The following is a 17,358-nucleotide window of genomic DNA, read 5'->3' on the forward strand; positions in this document are numbered from 1 at the left end:
CATTACCAAGGTTGAAGGAAGTTCACCAAGAGGACAATGGAGCAATTCAATTGCCAATATAGCAATGTTATGTAGCTCCAAGAGGACTATGGCAGCCTATTCAACTTGATATGATGCAAGAGCCTAATTCACACTTTCAAGCTTATGCACATCCACCTCAAAGTAATTGGAACACACCCTTTCCTTGGAACCATTGTCCATCTCAACCCCAAAACCAATCTTGGCAACAAGGTTGGCAAGGAACTAATGGGATCCATCCACAATATCCTCAATATTTTTCTTAATATCCTCCATACCCAACTCCATGTTATCCTTACCATTCACCTCCACCACCACCACAATCCCAACCACATCCATCTCAAATATACACTCCCACTCAAATACCTGTACCACCATTTCCAAACCCACACATTGAAGTAGCTCAACCCACTTACAATGCTGAGGTACAACACTTCCAAACATCTACTCTTGAGCTCAATGCTATTCACCAAAACTCAGGAAGATTATAACAAAAAAGTGATTCTCTTGATGCCATTGAGTGACAACATGCAAAGAAAGAAGATTTGAAAGAGAAGATCAAAGAATGATGGGCTGCACTTGATGAAGAGCAGACAATAAAATCAGAGATTGAGATAGCTCCCTCATGCTTACCATCAAATCCTCCATGTATTCAAGAGAACAATCAGCAAAAAGAGGAATATTTGAAGGTCATGGTAGAAGAAGACATGAAGAATGATCCAGATAAGAAATCGAACCAAGGGCATGAAAGTTATATTGAGGTTTGGTTGCAGACAGAAACTAAGTTGTAGCATCACTCTCTTCTTCAACTATGCTTGATCCTTTCAAAGTCAAACCATTTGGTCTCTAAGATCTAGGTACATGTCAAATCATATATTGCAAACCTACACATCATGCTGGGTTGTGTTATATTCTTTCCACATAGTTAACAGGGGGTTTGAAGGGCACCCGTAACCCCATTTTATGGGGTCCGGGGCAGCGCCCCAGAAAATTTTGGTTTTGGACCCTATGTTAGGTTGGGCGGACCCACCTATGGTTTTGTGCATGATTTTCGCACATAGTTTTTGGACGCGATGGTTTTTGGTCCATGGTATTAGATGCAATTGTTTTCGGTCCATGGTATTGGATGCTTCGACATGTATAAATATGTATTGTAACATTGAAAGGAACATAAATGAAAAATCAAACTGGTAGTCTCGGTTTTGGGATCCAGGGGAAAATCTCTGTGTATATGTGTTTTATGTGTTATGCTCTCGCATTGTTTATTTTCTGCGTTTTAGAATTCATTTGCAGGTAATTTTTGTACGGGGTTAAAACCTACATTTGGTTTCAGAGCAGTTTTGGCTTCAAGGGGATGCCTTTTTTGCTGAGGGGTTTCGCTCGGGCCTGTGGTAGACCCTGTTCAGTGGGAGATCTGCGAGATCAATTCTAGTGATGAAAGAAGATGGCGAGCAGTGGAAAGATAGAGATCGAGAAATTTAATGGTCAGAGTTTTAAGTTGTGGAAACTCAAGATGGAGGATCTGTTGGTGGATAAAGATCAGTGGATCGCAGTAGATCCGGGTACTAAACCAACGGGAGTGTCCGATGAAGAATGGAATAAGTTGGATCGGAAGGCAAAGAGCACAATACAATTGTGTGTCTCAGATTCAGTATTGTTGAATGTATCAGGGGAAGCTACAACAAAGGCTTTGTGGGACAAGTTAGGAAATCTGTACCAATCTAAGTCTCTGGTGAATAAACTGTTCCTGTGGAAAAAACTATATGACCTGAGGATGAAAGATGGAGACTCGGTGACAGAGCATCTGAACGCATTTAATATTGTGGTAAGTCAGTTAGCATCTGTTGATATTAAAATTTCAGATGAAGATAAGTGCATCAGTTTGTTGTGTTCTCTACCAGATTTATGGGATAGTCTGGTTATTGCAATATGTAGCAATGCAACTACCTTGCAGTTTGATGAAATAGTCTCAGCCTTGCTGACAGAGGAGATGAGATGGAAAAATATGGAGAGCCAAAATGGTGATGCCTTGTCTGTATGAGGACGGTCCCAAAATAGAAACAAAAATAAGTCACCGAGTGGGAGATCTAAATCTAGAGGGAGATCTAAATCTCCAGGAAAACCTGTAAAGGTGGTGTGCTGGAAATGCGGAAAGGAAGGCCACTTCAAAAGGGACTGTAAATCTAAAGCTCCTAACAAAGGAAAGGGATCTGATGAGGCTCCTTCTGCAAAGGCGAAAACCACCTCAGCTGAAGGTGGGGATGTGTACTTGGCTTCTTCAAGTACACATGTAGATCATGAGGCATGGTTGATTGACTCAGGTGCATCCTTTCACTTCACTCCCCACAGAGAGTGGTTCTGTGAGTATGAGAAATACGATGGTGGTGATGTCTTCTTAGGGGATGATAGGAAGGCTAGAATCGTTGGTCGCGGAAAAGTAAAGTTGAAATTGAAAGGTGGAAGAGTTAGAACACTTCCAGGTGTTCTGCATATTCTTGCATCGGCCAGAAATCTGATTTATGTAAGCAAGATGGATGATGCAGGTGTAAAAATAGTGTTCAAGAAGGATACCTGCAAGATGGTTCAGAGAGCACTGGTATTGATGCGGGGAGTTTGAATTGGAACTCTGTACAAAATGCAAGGTAGCACTGTAATTGATTGGTACAATAGTTCTGTGGTTCCTGAAAGTGGAGCAGAAAATCTAGTGGTCTTTGGAGAGAATACCATGCTGTGGCATCAAAGGCTTGGACATATTGGAGAAAAGGACCTTCGGATACTTCATGGTAAAGGTATGGTAGAAGGTATGAGTAATATCTCTCTGGATTTTGATTTCTGTGAAAATTGTGTATATGGGAAGTAGAATCGAGTGAGTTTCCCCTCTGGTAGTAAGAGGGCGAAACAGATATTAGAACTTGTGCACAATGATGTGTTTGGACCTGTGAAGGTTCCATCACTGGGTAAGTCTGTGTACTATGTATCATTTATAGATGATTTCTCAAGGAATACATGGATATATTTCCTTAAGAAGAAATCTGAAGTCTTTCACAAGTTTAAATAATTTAAGGCTCTGGTGGAAAACCAGACAGAGAAGAAGATAAAGGCATTGAGGACAGATAATGGTGGAGAGTTTTGCAGTAAGGAATTTGAATAATTATGTAAGAAGTGTGGTATAGCACGGCAGAATACTTCTCCGTATACACCTCAGCAAAATGGAGTTGCAGAGAGAATGAATAAGACGTTGATGGAAAGGGCAAGAAGCATGCTCAGTGGTGTCGGGTTAGGACAGGAATTCTGGGCAGAGGCAGTGGATACTGCATGTTACCTGGTCAATAGGTCACCTTCATCAGCGTTGGAGGATAAGACTCCATAAGAGGTATGGACTGGTAAGAAACCCTCTCTTTCACATCTAAGGGGATGTGATGCATATGTACATGTTCCAAAAGAGAAAAGAACCAAGTTGGATAGTAAATCTGAAAAGTGCATCTTTATTGGGTATAAGGATGGTTTAAAGGATTATAAGCTTTGGAACCTAGTAACAAGGAAGGTTGTGTACAGCCGAGATGTGGTGTTCATAGAGGTGAAAGATGCTATTAAACATGAAGTCCAACCAAATGAACCTGGGAAGATAGAGTTTGAGCTAAATGAGGAAGAATCGGACTCTACAGCAGAGGAGGAATCAGAATATGAAGAGCCACAAACTCCGATTGTAAGAATATTAGTTCGAGAAAGAAGGCAACCAAAAAGGTATAGTCCATCTGCTTTTTGCTCAAATTTTGCTTTGTCTGTTACTGATGATCCCAGAACTGTGAAGGAAGTAGTGGATTCAGAGGATGGAAAACTATGGAAAGAGGGCATGGTTGATGAAATGGCATCTTTGCACAAAAATGAGGCTTGGGATCTGGTGGAGTTTCTGGCTGGAAGGAAACCCATTGGCAGCAAATGGGTGTTCAAAAAGAAGACAAATGCAGAAGGAAAAGTGGAGAAATACAAAGCTTGATTAGTAGCAAAAGGTTATTCCCAGGTTTCAGGAATTGATTTTGGCGATATTTTTTCTCCTGTTGCCAAGGTAACTTCTATTAGATTAATTTTATCTATTGCTGCTGCTTTTGATTTTGAGGTAGAAAAAATGGATGTAAAGACAACATTTCTTCGCAGGGATCTGGAAGAGGAAATCTACATGAATCAACCTGAAGGCTTTGCGGTGAAGGGTAAGAAAGAACTGGTATGCAAGTTAAAGAAGTCTTTGTATGGGTTAAAACTGTTATATACCTAGGGGGGATAATATGGGGTACCAAGGGAGGTACCCAAGGTAATAATGTAATAATGGGATGGGCCATAGTAATAAATAAGGTGGTTAACCCATGTCATGTAAGGGACCACAAGTAGTTAATAATAATGTAATGGGCCCATGGTATTAGTTGATGGTATGAGGAAACCATGGTAATGATGCATGGTATTGTATGTATGAGGCCTATATAGAGGCTAGAGACTCCACATGAGATGAAGAGAAGTATTCTTGTATGAACAGGCATATGGCTTGTGGAGTGTTCTCCTTCCTTAAGGAGTGAATGTATGGTGTTGCCCTACCTTAAGGGTTTGATCAATAAAGAACCATTTCTATATATTTCCATCTTGTTATTTCTTGGGTTTATTTCTATTATCATATATTTCTGGGTTAGATCTATAACAAGTGGTATCAGAGCTACAACAAGAGGGTTTATTTCTATTATCATATATTTCTGGGTTAGACCTATAACAAGTGGTATCAGAGCTACAACAAGTGGTATCAGAGCTACAACAAGTGGTATCGGAGCTACAACAATTGGTATCAGAGCTACAACAATTGGTATCAGAGCACTTTCTTGGGCACCAAAGTGGAGAATTTTTTTTTTTTTTTACAATATCAAAATAGATATACTTCCTGTTCATACAAGAATACTTCTCTTCATCTCATGTGGAGTCTCTAGCCTCTATATAGGCCTCATACATACAATACCATGCATCATTACCATGGTTTCCTCATACCATCAACTAATACCATGGGCCCATTACATTATTATTAACTACTTGTGGTCCCTTACATGACATGGGTTAACCACCTTATTTATTACTATGGCCCATCCCATTATTACATTATTACCTTGGGTACCTCCCTTGGTACCCCATATTATCCCCCCTAGGTATATAACAGAGGTGCATAATGATGATGGAAACATGCTCAAAAAGTTTTAGATCAATCCATTTTATCGTTTGGGAGATATGGACAAAACAAGTCATTGTCCTGAAAACCTACAAGATTCCCTGAGATCCTACAGGATACAGAACATCACCTACAAGATTGGCAGTGAGTAGTTTTAAAAGGGAAAAACATAGGTTGGCTTCATCAAGCAGTGTTAAGGAGGTAGGCTCTACATTTCCCCACATTTTTCCAAGTGAAAGGAACATAAAAAACCCTTCTAGTTTGTTGAAAGTGATTGCAGCATAAGGGAATTGTATACACAAAATTTTTAAATTTGGTATCAGACATATACAAACCTCCATCCATCAGAGAAAATGACAGGGGGAACCCATCAACACAGTGCGGATTCATTAGCACCCTCCTATACTAGAGATATTCGCAAGGCACAATTGAATGGGTTTCTTTGAAAATTGAGGGGATATGATGATGAAGTATCCAGAGATTTGCAATCAGCTTCAACATGGAGATCCAAAGGTTAAAGAAGCTCCTCTAGAGCTTAGCAGCAGCATCAGGATCATCAGCATCACCATCCAACACCTGCACATCAACATCAACTCAGCAGCAGCATGCATGTCTCTCCAACAATCATCAGGTAGGTACATGTATGAAATATTCTTGACCTCTTCTGTTGAGCATATTATAGTTAGAAATTTGTTGTCAACGCATGAGAGATGAGGTTTTATAAGCTAAGGATTGGTCAGCAGTCTCATTCGCCTTCAACTAGTTGATTACAGCTCACTTCTTCACTCATGCAATGTTGAAAAGTCAAATTATGAAGGGTGATGATTTCAAGGAATGAGGACAGCAGTTAAAAGAAGAATTTTTTGCAAAGGCCAAGTCACCACAACACTCCAAGCCCTCCATCCACTTCATATTCACTATCTATTCATCATTCATCCATTCCATTTCATTCTTGAAAAAAAACAGAGCATCCTCTCCATTTTCACAAACCTACACTACTCCCTTTGAGCCCTAGCATCATCATCCAATCCCTCTTCATCATTTCTCATCACTCCCATACAGTTAGAAGACTCTGAAGGAAGAAGGAATGACTACTACAGGAAGGTAGAATGTTGCTGCAAGAAGGAAGAAAGGAAAAAGTTGTGCTAAAAACCCAAAATGACAGTGCCTAAGAGAGACCTAATCAAAACAGAGAAGTCCAAGGCCATTAGGCAGTCATCTAGGCCACAAGAGAGAAGAAGAAGGCAACAGAAGGAAATGAGGCATTCAACATCAAAACAAAACTCAAACTGCAGCGATGAAAAGATGTTTTCCAAGAGGTCTCCAATCTCTTTCTAGCTTTTGTCCAAGGTCTAAAAGATGTTATAGAATTGAGAGAAAGGCATGAGAGTCAAGTTGAGGACCTGTCCTAGGCCTAGACTATAATTTATGCTCAAAAATAGTTTCCTATAGTTTTGACAGTAATTACTACAGGATGTCTTAGTTCTCATCTAAATTCATTTTGAAGGTGTTAGAGGTGTCCAAATGGTGGAACAAGGTAGCAGAAGGTTGATAAGGGTGTAGAAGACCTTGCCAAACTGAAAAATATTCAAGAACCCATCTTGAATAAAGGGAAGAAGGCAAGCTAATGGTCTCAAGAAACAATGATTTTTCTTTGCACAAATATGTTTTTGGGCTTGTCCTTGCAGAACTTGCAGCCAATATTCTTAATGCACAAGAGAGAGGCCACTAGGGCCATGGATGAGGCACAATGAGGTCACTAAGTTGCTCAAAGGATGAGCAACACTTTTAGCATGGGGTATGATGGGCCTCTAAATTAGATATAAATTGAGGCCCATGCTTCTAAATTAAAACATAAATTAAGGTCTATGACCATCCTTCAGCACATTAAACCTCTCTTTCTGCATTAGATAACTTATTTTTAACTTTAATATATTCATCAGGAAGGTTTATGAATAATCGGATATTTGTGTATAATATTATTTATTTTTGTGGAATATTATGAGAATATTGGGTAGATTATGAAGATTTGGAGGAGGAGATAATTTAGGGACTTGTTCCCTACAACAGGAGGATCGATAATAAATAATAAATCAACAAGATATTATGGAATTATGGCACAAATTGTGGAACTCCAATGATTGAGAAAATCTAGGAATGTCTTCCACTAATCAAGGGATTTTGGTGGGGAAAGCTTCCTCCATTCATGGGGAATGATTCCTAATCATTTTGTATAAGTACCAAGTCGAATTTTCCTATGGGGATAGATTTTCATTAGTGTTATTGTGGAGATAGCTTGTATTTTTACAGCTCCATTGTATTTTCTTGCAGGGATGTAATTCTATTGATGAAAATAATGAAGATCGGTGTCATATTCAACTTCTAAATTTTGTTCTCCTCCAAAGGTCTCTGAGTTTCCTTTGTCTTGGTCATCCCGGGAGCCTCAGAGCCCTTTTGTATCATTTTCTCTCCTTCTTTTCACTGCTTATTCACATGCATCTCTAGTTTTTATTTCTTTCTACTTCTGCATTTAGTATTAATGATTTCTTGTTGTAGGATTGAGTTAAATGGTTAATGAAAGTTCTTTTGCAGGATCACAAGAATTATTTCATCTTTGGAAAAACTTTGGAAGTTCATAGTAATCATTGAGCTGCTTGGATTAGTCTTCTTGTTCCCAAATCTAGATTGTTGGACCTCCTTTTTAGCAAAGAACAATAAATTTCTATTATTTTTTATAGCATGCTAACGAGCTTCAATCAAGTTGATTCCACTTGCATTAGATCACAAAAACCTTCTAGTTCATAAAAAAAAAAATTACCCCATTGCATTTGCACTTGATTTGGTTAGGCATTGGCTCACTAGTTCTCAAATTTCTAGATTTTCAACTAGTAATGTTTTTTCTATTTTTTAGCATGGGTTAACAAATGTCTTTTTGATTGATTCTACTTGTAATGGGGACCTAAGACATCCTAGTTAATGACAAAAATTGTCCCATCCAATTTGGATTTGATTTGCTTGGTCATTCGATGAATTATAGTAAATTTGTACATCTTGTAGTAAATCATTGTAGCATCCTGTAGGAAAGCTTTTTTTGAGCCCGAATTAAGAAAAATCATCATTGAAGCTGGGATTAGGCCTCTACTTGACCTCCATGCCATCAAGACCATTTTAACCCTCTTGCTCCTCACTTAGGTCATCATTTTGCTAGTTTTCAAGGGTAGGATTTGATTTCCAATTCTTCTATCTTCAGTCTTACATTATATCTCATCAATGTTTTATATCATTCTACAACGTTTTCCTCATGCAGGAAGTAGACAGCTAGCTCATGAAATTTGGTTTCCTCTAAATAATTGAAATTCTTCTTGTTTGCATGATTTTTTGGTTAAATTTCAATGTTTGATGCAGTGCGGGTGTTTCAATGGTACATAGAGATTTCATGATCAAAAACCTCATCCCAACTTCATCCACCCATGGTCCTCACTTTCTTTCACTAAACCCTCACCAATTTCATCATTTCACAAGGAAACTTCTCCAAGATTTTTGAGCAAATCTAACCATCTCCCAACTTTGGTTTTGAGTTCTGAAGTGGTACTAGGCACTCCCTTGCCTCATTCCATCCACCAACCACCTTCCCTAAACTTTCCATCACCTTAAACATCCATCCTTTTTCTCTCGGCTGTATCCTATAGGTTTTTAGGGGATCTTGTAGGTTTTCAGGACATCTTGTAGGAAACCCTGTAGCATCCTGTAGGAAATCCTATTTTGAGGCCGAAATGAGGGAAAATCCTCTAGGAAGCTAGCAAAGGATCCCTACTTGTCTCCCAAGCCTTCTGACCATTCACCATCATCTCCAAGCCACCTGCCACATCACCAAAAGAGATTAACTTTCACACTCTCGCATGAAAAAGGATAAAAAGAAAAACATATTTATTTTATTCATTTACATGCATAGCAGTAGAAGGTTTGATGGTTTAAATCTACATTCTTAGGACAGTAGGATTGCATACATGTTAACTTATCATTCTTTTGAAGCAAAGCCTCTTAGCAGTTAGTTAGAAAATGGTGTGTTTTAGCATTTGATTTCAATCTCTTTCCTTGTACTTTCTTTCTTGCAATAGGTTAAGGTTCCATTTTGAACATTTCATTTTCTGCAATTAGTTTAGGATTTGACTTCAGTACATGCACTCCATTACATCATGACAGCAAAGGAATGACACATTGTATGCTTCACATATAGTGCTGATACGTCTTAAGTTTGTACGAACCCTGGGTTGATAATTAAAGTTGGTAGCCTTGGGAGTTGCAGCATTCTTGTTGCAATACTGAGGCTCATCAGCAGTATATTGGCCCACTGGGTAGGGGTGCTCTAGGAGTTAGATCGATTGAATGCCTAACCTCACATTACAAGGGTACCCTTGTGGGTGAAAATAAAATATCCCTATATTCCTCCACGACCTTATCCACCTACTTCTACTACATGGAGTAACTCTTCCCACGGGCCATGGATGTTGCCACGATCTTCCCCTTACTTTGAGATTTAATCAGAAAGAAAACAAATTTCCTTGTCTAGGAGATGATCTTACTGCATCGCTTAGCAGAGATTGAAGAGATGGCAGAGGCGGGGCTACATATAGTATCCTGTATAACTTATTTCCCAAAGTAATAATAACAATGTGAGGCCTAGACTCATACAATGCATGATGCTTCCAAAAGTATGGTTGGCCTAATAATACATCACAGACTCAAGAGGAGGAACAACATATAGTACCTCATATGTGAAGGACTTGATGATGTAGGGAAGGCAACACCGTTGGCTAACGTAGAGATCTCGTCCTTGGTTAAGCCACCTAATGGTGTATAACTATGAGTGTGGTGTGGTTAGTAGGGCCAACCGCTTCATGGCCTCTGCTGAAATGAGGTTCTTTTGGGTTCGGCTATTGATAAAGAACTATAGTGGAGAACCGTTCACCCACATTTGTGAGTGGAAGAGATACGCCTCCTGCTCTGGATATTTGGGCTCAATCTTCTAGATCTTGGTGGTGGAAACTATGGCACTAGGTTCTGCATCAATAATTTGCTTCCCTTTGTCATTCGCCTTGTCAGGTTCTGACTCAGAGTCAGAACATGAATCTGAATCTGAAGCATTTAGTTCGGCCACTAGTGACTGCTTGGCTCAACACTCACTTGTGTTGTGAGTGGGGCTTTTATGGAACTCACACCACTTTCCTTTGTCCTTCTTTGTCTTCGTGGTGTTATTCCTTTCTTGCAGCTTCCACAGGTTTGTCCTGGGTGACCCTGCCTTGGCTTTGTCCTTTCTTCTGCATTTTGGGGATGCTCTTGCCTTGCTTTTGATTCGCAGATCCAAATTCACACTTCTTTTGTTTAAATTTTTGTTCAATCTTGCTAGCATATCGGTATGTTGTACCAAGCGAGGAGATGTCAAGGAACTCCATTTCTAAGTAAATATATTTCTATAGACAATCGCGGTACTTAAGCACTAGAGGTCGCATAAAAGTTAAGATAAAGTTGGACACTAAAATAATTCAAAGTAACAAGTATAATGATAATGAATTTTAATGTAGTTTCAACTCTTAATCTTATTATCAAGAGTAATATTCACTAATATAAATGATATGAAAAAAAAAAAATTGTCCTATACACTTTTTTCATCTCAGAAACCATGACCATGAAATGAGGGTAAGGATGTGGCACATCTAATCTAATGACAATTCAATGAGTTGAGTAACATTGTTTGAAGTAAGAAAGGGGTGGAAAGTGAGGTGGTGGGGTTGGGGGGGTGTGGTCTATAGCCCTAGAGTACAAATGGAAGAAAACTATTCATGCAGTCTAAGCATGGAAGCAAACAATCAAGCTAAGTGGTATGCCTTGTTACAAGGCATTCATTTAGTAAAAAACTATCTAATGCATAGACTCATAATAGTTGGAGACTCAAACAATGTAATTTTCCACTTGAACTTAGATATTTATCCTTATAATCTAAAGTTGCAACTCATATATAAAAGGATCACATGGAAACTAAAATCCCTTCCATGGTATAAGACTTTCATTATCATGTGTGGATTAAACTCAAAAGAATATTTTTTGGTTAATATAGCCACTAGGAACCTTAAGGACTCATGGTTCCATTGATACAAGTTCGACACCATAATGAATTATCTAGCAACATGTGGATTAATGCATAATCACAAAGAAGAAAAGAAGGCTATAAAGTTTATGGGATTTGGGGCTTGCGGTTTAATCATAGTCCAATTATGGCTCCATAAACTAATTGTATAATTACCCCTCATCCCTTGTGGAATTTACGCTATATAACCCACTTTATCCCCCTACTTATGTTATATGGCATACTAGTTGTGGAAATTTATGGAGAGGTTGAATTCAGTCCAGACACCTCCCTGCATTCATATAACTCGTTAGGAAGTTGTGCCATGCTTGTATAAGGATGTATATCCCTGACAAACAACATGTTGCAAGGAGAAGAAATGAGACATGTCGTTGGGATATAATAATAGCTTTTTAATCTCCTTCACAATGGTCTCTCTTTGGATTAATGTTATAGTGAGAGGAGTTATCCAAGGGCTCTTTTTGTTTCCTCTTGAATAGTATTAGTAGTGGGAACCACGTTGGGTGATTCAAATGTGTTATCACTCCGTAATTTCTCAAGGTTAAAGAAAGAAATCACTGAGGTAACCACAAACCTACTTTGGAGATTACAATCTAGCCTTCCTAATTCTCATAGAGGGCTCTCTCTTTATGATTTAACTTTGTTTTAGTTATTTGATTTTAGGCTAATTATGATTGTACTTGGGTTTTGATTTGGATTTGGTTGTGAGATCACTTACTTCGATGAAAAAGGGTTGTCTTTTACCATTGGGCTATGGGGTCAAATGTCAAACAAACAGGACTAGATTAAGTTCTAAAAACAGTGTCTACAAGGCAAGATAGAGGAGTTACTACAGATCTCAAAGGCTTGATGGTGAAATGGTTTCCAATCGGATCCAGGGAGCAATTAAGGGTTCCCTAGGCTGGATTATGAAGAGAAATGCAAGAGGTCAAATGGGATGGGAGAGAAATTAAGGGTTCTCAAATCCAGATATTAGAAGAAAACATATAAATGATTAACTCTGCAAAACAGAGTGTACTTAAACAAATTCTAAGTTAAATTTCCAGTTAATTAATTCAAATTTAGATAACATTTAAGTTTATGAAACACATAAGAAAGTAACAAAATCAGACAAAGAAGATACTTCACTGCAATAGCTCATCTCATGAATCCTGTAGTGCAATATTTTTATTACTTGCTTCAGTCTTTTGACTTGAAAATTGGTACAATAACCCTTAGGTTTAAGATCAAAATAACTCCACCAATGTATAGTAATCCGCCCCTTTAATACTTCAAAAGTAGAAGTATTTATACAAAAATAATTTACAAAATATCCCAAACTGTCTTGGGAATTAATCTAGGAGAAGGAAATATCTTCATGCAAGAAGATAGACAGATGTTCAACTGTTGTATGTTGCCCATGTTTATTAGGTTGTGTTGTCTTTATGCTCTGATATTTTGTGGTTTATTCTCTATTCTTTGTACTTTGACCTCTCAACTGATACACTTTCAACTGTATTTCTTTATCTGCCTCCTATGTTTAGTCTTTTACCATGAATGCCCTGTCACATGCTTTTACTTTTACCCGTCACAGTAAATCACATCATCTGGTATCCTTTATTCTTATACTGCTTTTATTGTCTTTAGTAAAAGTGAATTTTACTAAAGACCTGTTTGACTTCATGTAAAAATGTGAATATGTTGTTGCTGATTTATCCATGTTTTAACACTCAATGTGAATTCTTCCACCTTATTGCTTTGTTATCTTTTCACTTTTACCTTTTAGAATAAGACATAAGTAACAAGGAGTAAAATATGTCCTAGAGAGTTGCTAGTATGAACTTTTCACTGTTTGCTGGTGAAAATGATTTCATCTCTATTTTAACCTTTTACTATGCAAATTTGTGTCTCTCTGCGTAAATGAATTCTTTCTGCTCTACTACCTGGAATCTTTTGTTAAGGAAAATCATTCGAATTCATTTCTTTGTGAGTTCTTGGAGTAAACAGGTTTAACTTAGTATTAAGTTGTTTATCCAAATTCTCCTTCTGCTAATAACCTGCAAAACTAAACATTTCGTTAATAAAATCCAAGTCTGTGAGGAGGTGATCAAAGGATGTATTGAATTGGGAAGAACTGTGGGATGAGTTCTAGCAGCAGAGGTTCAATTCAGTTGGCAATGGCTTTTTGGTTTCATTTCACAATTTCGCAAAAATGAATTATTTATAGAGTTTTGAAATAATGTTGACTTTTCGCATAGTGTCTGATTTTAACATAGTATCTCAAAGTTTTGGCATTTTTTTACCGCATAGTGCAGAGTGGGAAAGTGGCATGATGGTCTAACATTGCGCAGAGTTGACAGGTAAACGGTTTATCGCATGGGCCATCAGTGGTTTGGTGTTTTAACAGGGTGTAGAATTGAATTCAAACGGAGGATGGTTTTATATGACGCGGGGAGTGGTAAGCGGTTTTTATCGCACCGCTTTTGGCTGTTGGGCAGTATTTCTCAAACAAACGTGATGTACCTGAGGGATTGACGCGTGGCAGGACAAAACTGCCCATCTCGCGCGCTTCTGAGGTGTAAAGGGTCGAACAACGAGAGACGCGAAAAGCGTCGAATTTGGGCGAGGGAAGATATGATAGTTATTGCATGATGAATATGGTGGGGTGTTAACCTTGACGTGGGGTCAGGTATGGAAAAGTAATTTGATATAATGGAGGTAGGGTCAGTATATATATTAATATAGTTTAATATATGCAGGTTTGCATTAAATGGGTTTGGAATTAATATATATGCGGGAATTATTTTAATAATAGATACATGTATAAGGGGAATTAAATAATTAGAGTTAAATGTTAATATTAGTATATGAGCGGGATTGTAAAAAATACACTAAGTTTCTAATGTAATATTAGTATCGGGAATGGATATTTTCACAGTGGAGCCCGACATAAAATTTAAGCATTTATATTTAGGATATGTGTATGAACATCCGCGATCGATTCCGGAGATGGCCCAAATTGTTTGTGTCTGCTACTCCTCGGGCTCAGTAGACGGATTAGTGCATGGAGGATCCAGATCCATGGCCATTTGTCGGCCTCCACAACCTCGGGCTCAAGCGAATCCAGAACAAAAAAAACCCTCGGTCCGCCAAGATCTGCCAAAAACGAAGACAAAGGTCGCTGCAAATCATTGGATCGAAACAAGGGTTTCGAATGACCATTCAGGATATCACCAGGATTCAGCAGACGAGAACAAGCTCGGCGGTGAAGTGGTTTTCTGCAACAACGGAACTCGCAGGAAGGCAAACAGTAGTTTTTGTTCAAGGTATGGAAGAAACACCCCCTTCATTGAATATCAGAATGATGCTCTGTATATTATCGGCGTAGATCTGGATTTTCTCCTACCTTGGAGCTCCGAATGGGTTTCTTTCCCATCGATCCGCGGCATCCTGTACAAAGCAGGCCCTAAACTAACAGAACTAGACCCTATTATGGCATATCGACCCTATCTCGTACAGATCCAGGGGAATATGCGCAGATCAAGACTTGGGTTTGTCGAACCAGATACCAACATGGCAGATCGGTCTCATATGATAAATAGGACTCAACCCATAACAGATCTGGTCGCCCATCCACTGATATGAGACATGAAAAAGCCACAGAACAAAATCCCTAGATCAGATCCATCAATTACAAGAGTTGGAACTCCGGCAAGAGGAATCCATAAAAGAACTCAGATCTGTGGACAAGCAACCGCCATACAGCGACCTCAGCAAGGCTCGGACCCCAGAGAAGCGGACTTCACACAACTCTTTCTAAAACCACCGGAAGGAAACAGTTACTGTTTGAGATTATGGAAGGGTAGCAGCATCCTAGAGTTACGGAACAGAATACAAACCCTTCTTGGCATCCCAAAACAAGGGCAAAATCTGATCTACAAGGGACGCAGTCTACAGGACCACTACACCCTCCAGGATTACAATATAACCACAGATTCAACAATCATCATAAACCTCCGTCTGAGAGGAGGAAGCACTGGATCCAGTTCAAAAAACACAGGCTCCTTCAAGGACGCGGTGAAAGGGAAAGGGGAAAACTTTCAACCAAAACCAGGTCCAGCACCAGAGCTACCAGGCCCCTACATTGTGGAACAAACACTGGAATCTCCAACGATCCAAATAACGTTGCCAGAGGTAACTGATCTACACACTGATCTAGCCACACGTGCTGTTATATGTAGATTCAATGGTTTCTGGCCAAAATCAGATGCACTGCATCAATGGATCTTCACAACATGGACACCTGACTGTGAAGTTCACCTATGCTCAAAGGGTTTCTTCATAGTTATTCTTAGAACAGAACAAGAACGTGATGATATTATCAACCAGGGGCCTTGGTTCTGGGGCAAGGCTGGCCTCTTTACCACCCCCTGGTTCCCTGAATTTGATGCAAATACTATGAAAGTAACAACAGTCCCTGTTTGGGTGAAGCTACACAACCTCCCTCTCCACTTCTGGCACTACAAAGTTTTATCAGCCATTGGAAACACATTGGGGAAATTCCTCAAAATAGATGGAGAAAGAGTAAATCTAGGAATATTCACCTATGCTAGAATCTGCGTAGAAGTGGATCTAAGTCTGGGGCTACCGGATCACATTACATTAAACTATAATAATACACAGAGGATACAAACGCTTGATTATGAAAACACAGCATTCAGGTGCCTAAAATGCATGCAGACAGGACATCTCCAAAACACCTGCCCAATGGGAAAGAAGGACCCCAAAGAGAACAAGAAACAACAGAAAAAGACGAAAGGATGGCAGCACACCGATTGGAGGGAAAAAGAGGACATGCAGACAGAACCTACAGGAAAACAAGCAAAACCTGACACATCAATGGAACAGGAATACACACAGGAAGGACATGCCACAGACACACAATTGGGGCCTGACAATTTGAAACAGCCACCAGACATACAGTTGGAAGCAGGTGGCATCAAACGAACCCATGGATCTGAAGGCTCGGAATCCGACAAAGAACAACTAATAACTACAACAGAAAATCAGCTGGCTCTCACTGCACCAAACTCTGATGGCTGGCGAAGGGTGGAGAAGAAGAAGGGCAGAAAAGCATAGCCCTGCTGACATCCATTTTTGTATTTTTCTCAATTATTTTGTAACCTCTGTTCGCTTGCGAATACAGGAACAGTCTTCTGCATATGCTTAAGCATCTACAAAATGTATTTTTTTCATATTCTGAATAAAATTACGACTTTTTCTACGGGAAAAGGATATGTGTATTTTGGGGGTATTAATGAATGAAGTGGAATTAGTAAAGGGACCCTTTTTTAAACTTTTCCAAGGATAAATGTTATTTCAAACTTAGTAAAAGGAGGGGTTTTTTATTATAAGCAGCGAGTTAATAAGGGTGGGACCATGGGTTATATGGCGGAGTTTTCTTTAACTGCACCAAAGTTTGGTGGGTTAAAAATGTTTGTCGTTGAAACATAAATCGAGATGTTAATTAAATAATGCAAGGGGGGGGGATAAAAACTTAGGATAAGAGGTTTTCATGGGTTTTTTAGGTAAAATAGGGAAATTAATAAGGGGGAAGGTGATTTTTTCAATGGGAAATGGGTTTCACACTACTGGAAAGGGGTTTTGGGTAGGGGGATTACCTTTGGAGGGTAATTTACTAGGGAAATGTGTGAAACCAAGGGGTAAGGGTCAAAATGAAGGGAAAATGGTACTTTTATAAGAAATGAGGGGAAAATGGGGAAATTAGTAAATAAGTATGTGGGGGGGAAATGAAATGAGGAGAAGTTAATCAACTAAACTAGTGAAGATCCTTTCACTCTCATAAATGCTTCTGCACACTGAAACATAGGATTAAGCATGATAAAGTGCTTATGATTTAACAACCTTGTACTTTTGTAACCTTTCTTCTACCTACCCTTGACTTATCTTAACATTTTTTCTTCATTTTATTGGGTGCATTTAGGCTAGCAAACCC

Source organism: Pinus tabuliformis, chromosome X (genome assembly GCF_031772625.1).
Source record: "Pinus tabuliformis cultivar Carrire ecotype Pingquan chromosome X, CPIR1, whole genome shotgun sequence".
Lineage (NCBI taxonomy): Eukaryota > Viridiplantae > Streptophyta > Pinopsida > Pinales > Pinaceae > Pinus > Pinus tabuliformis.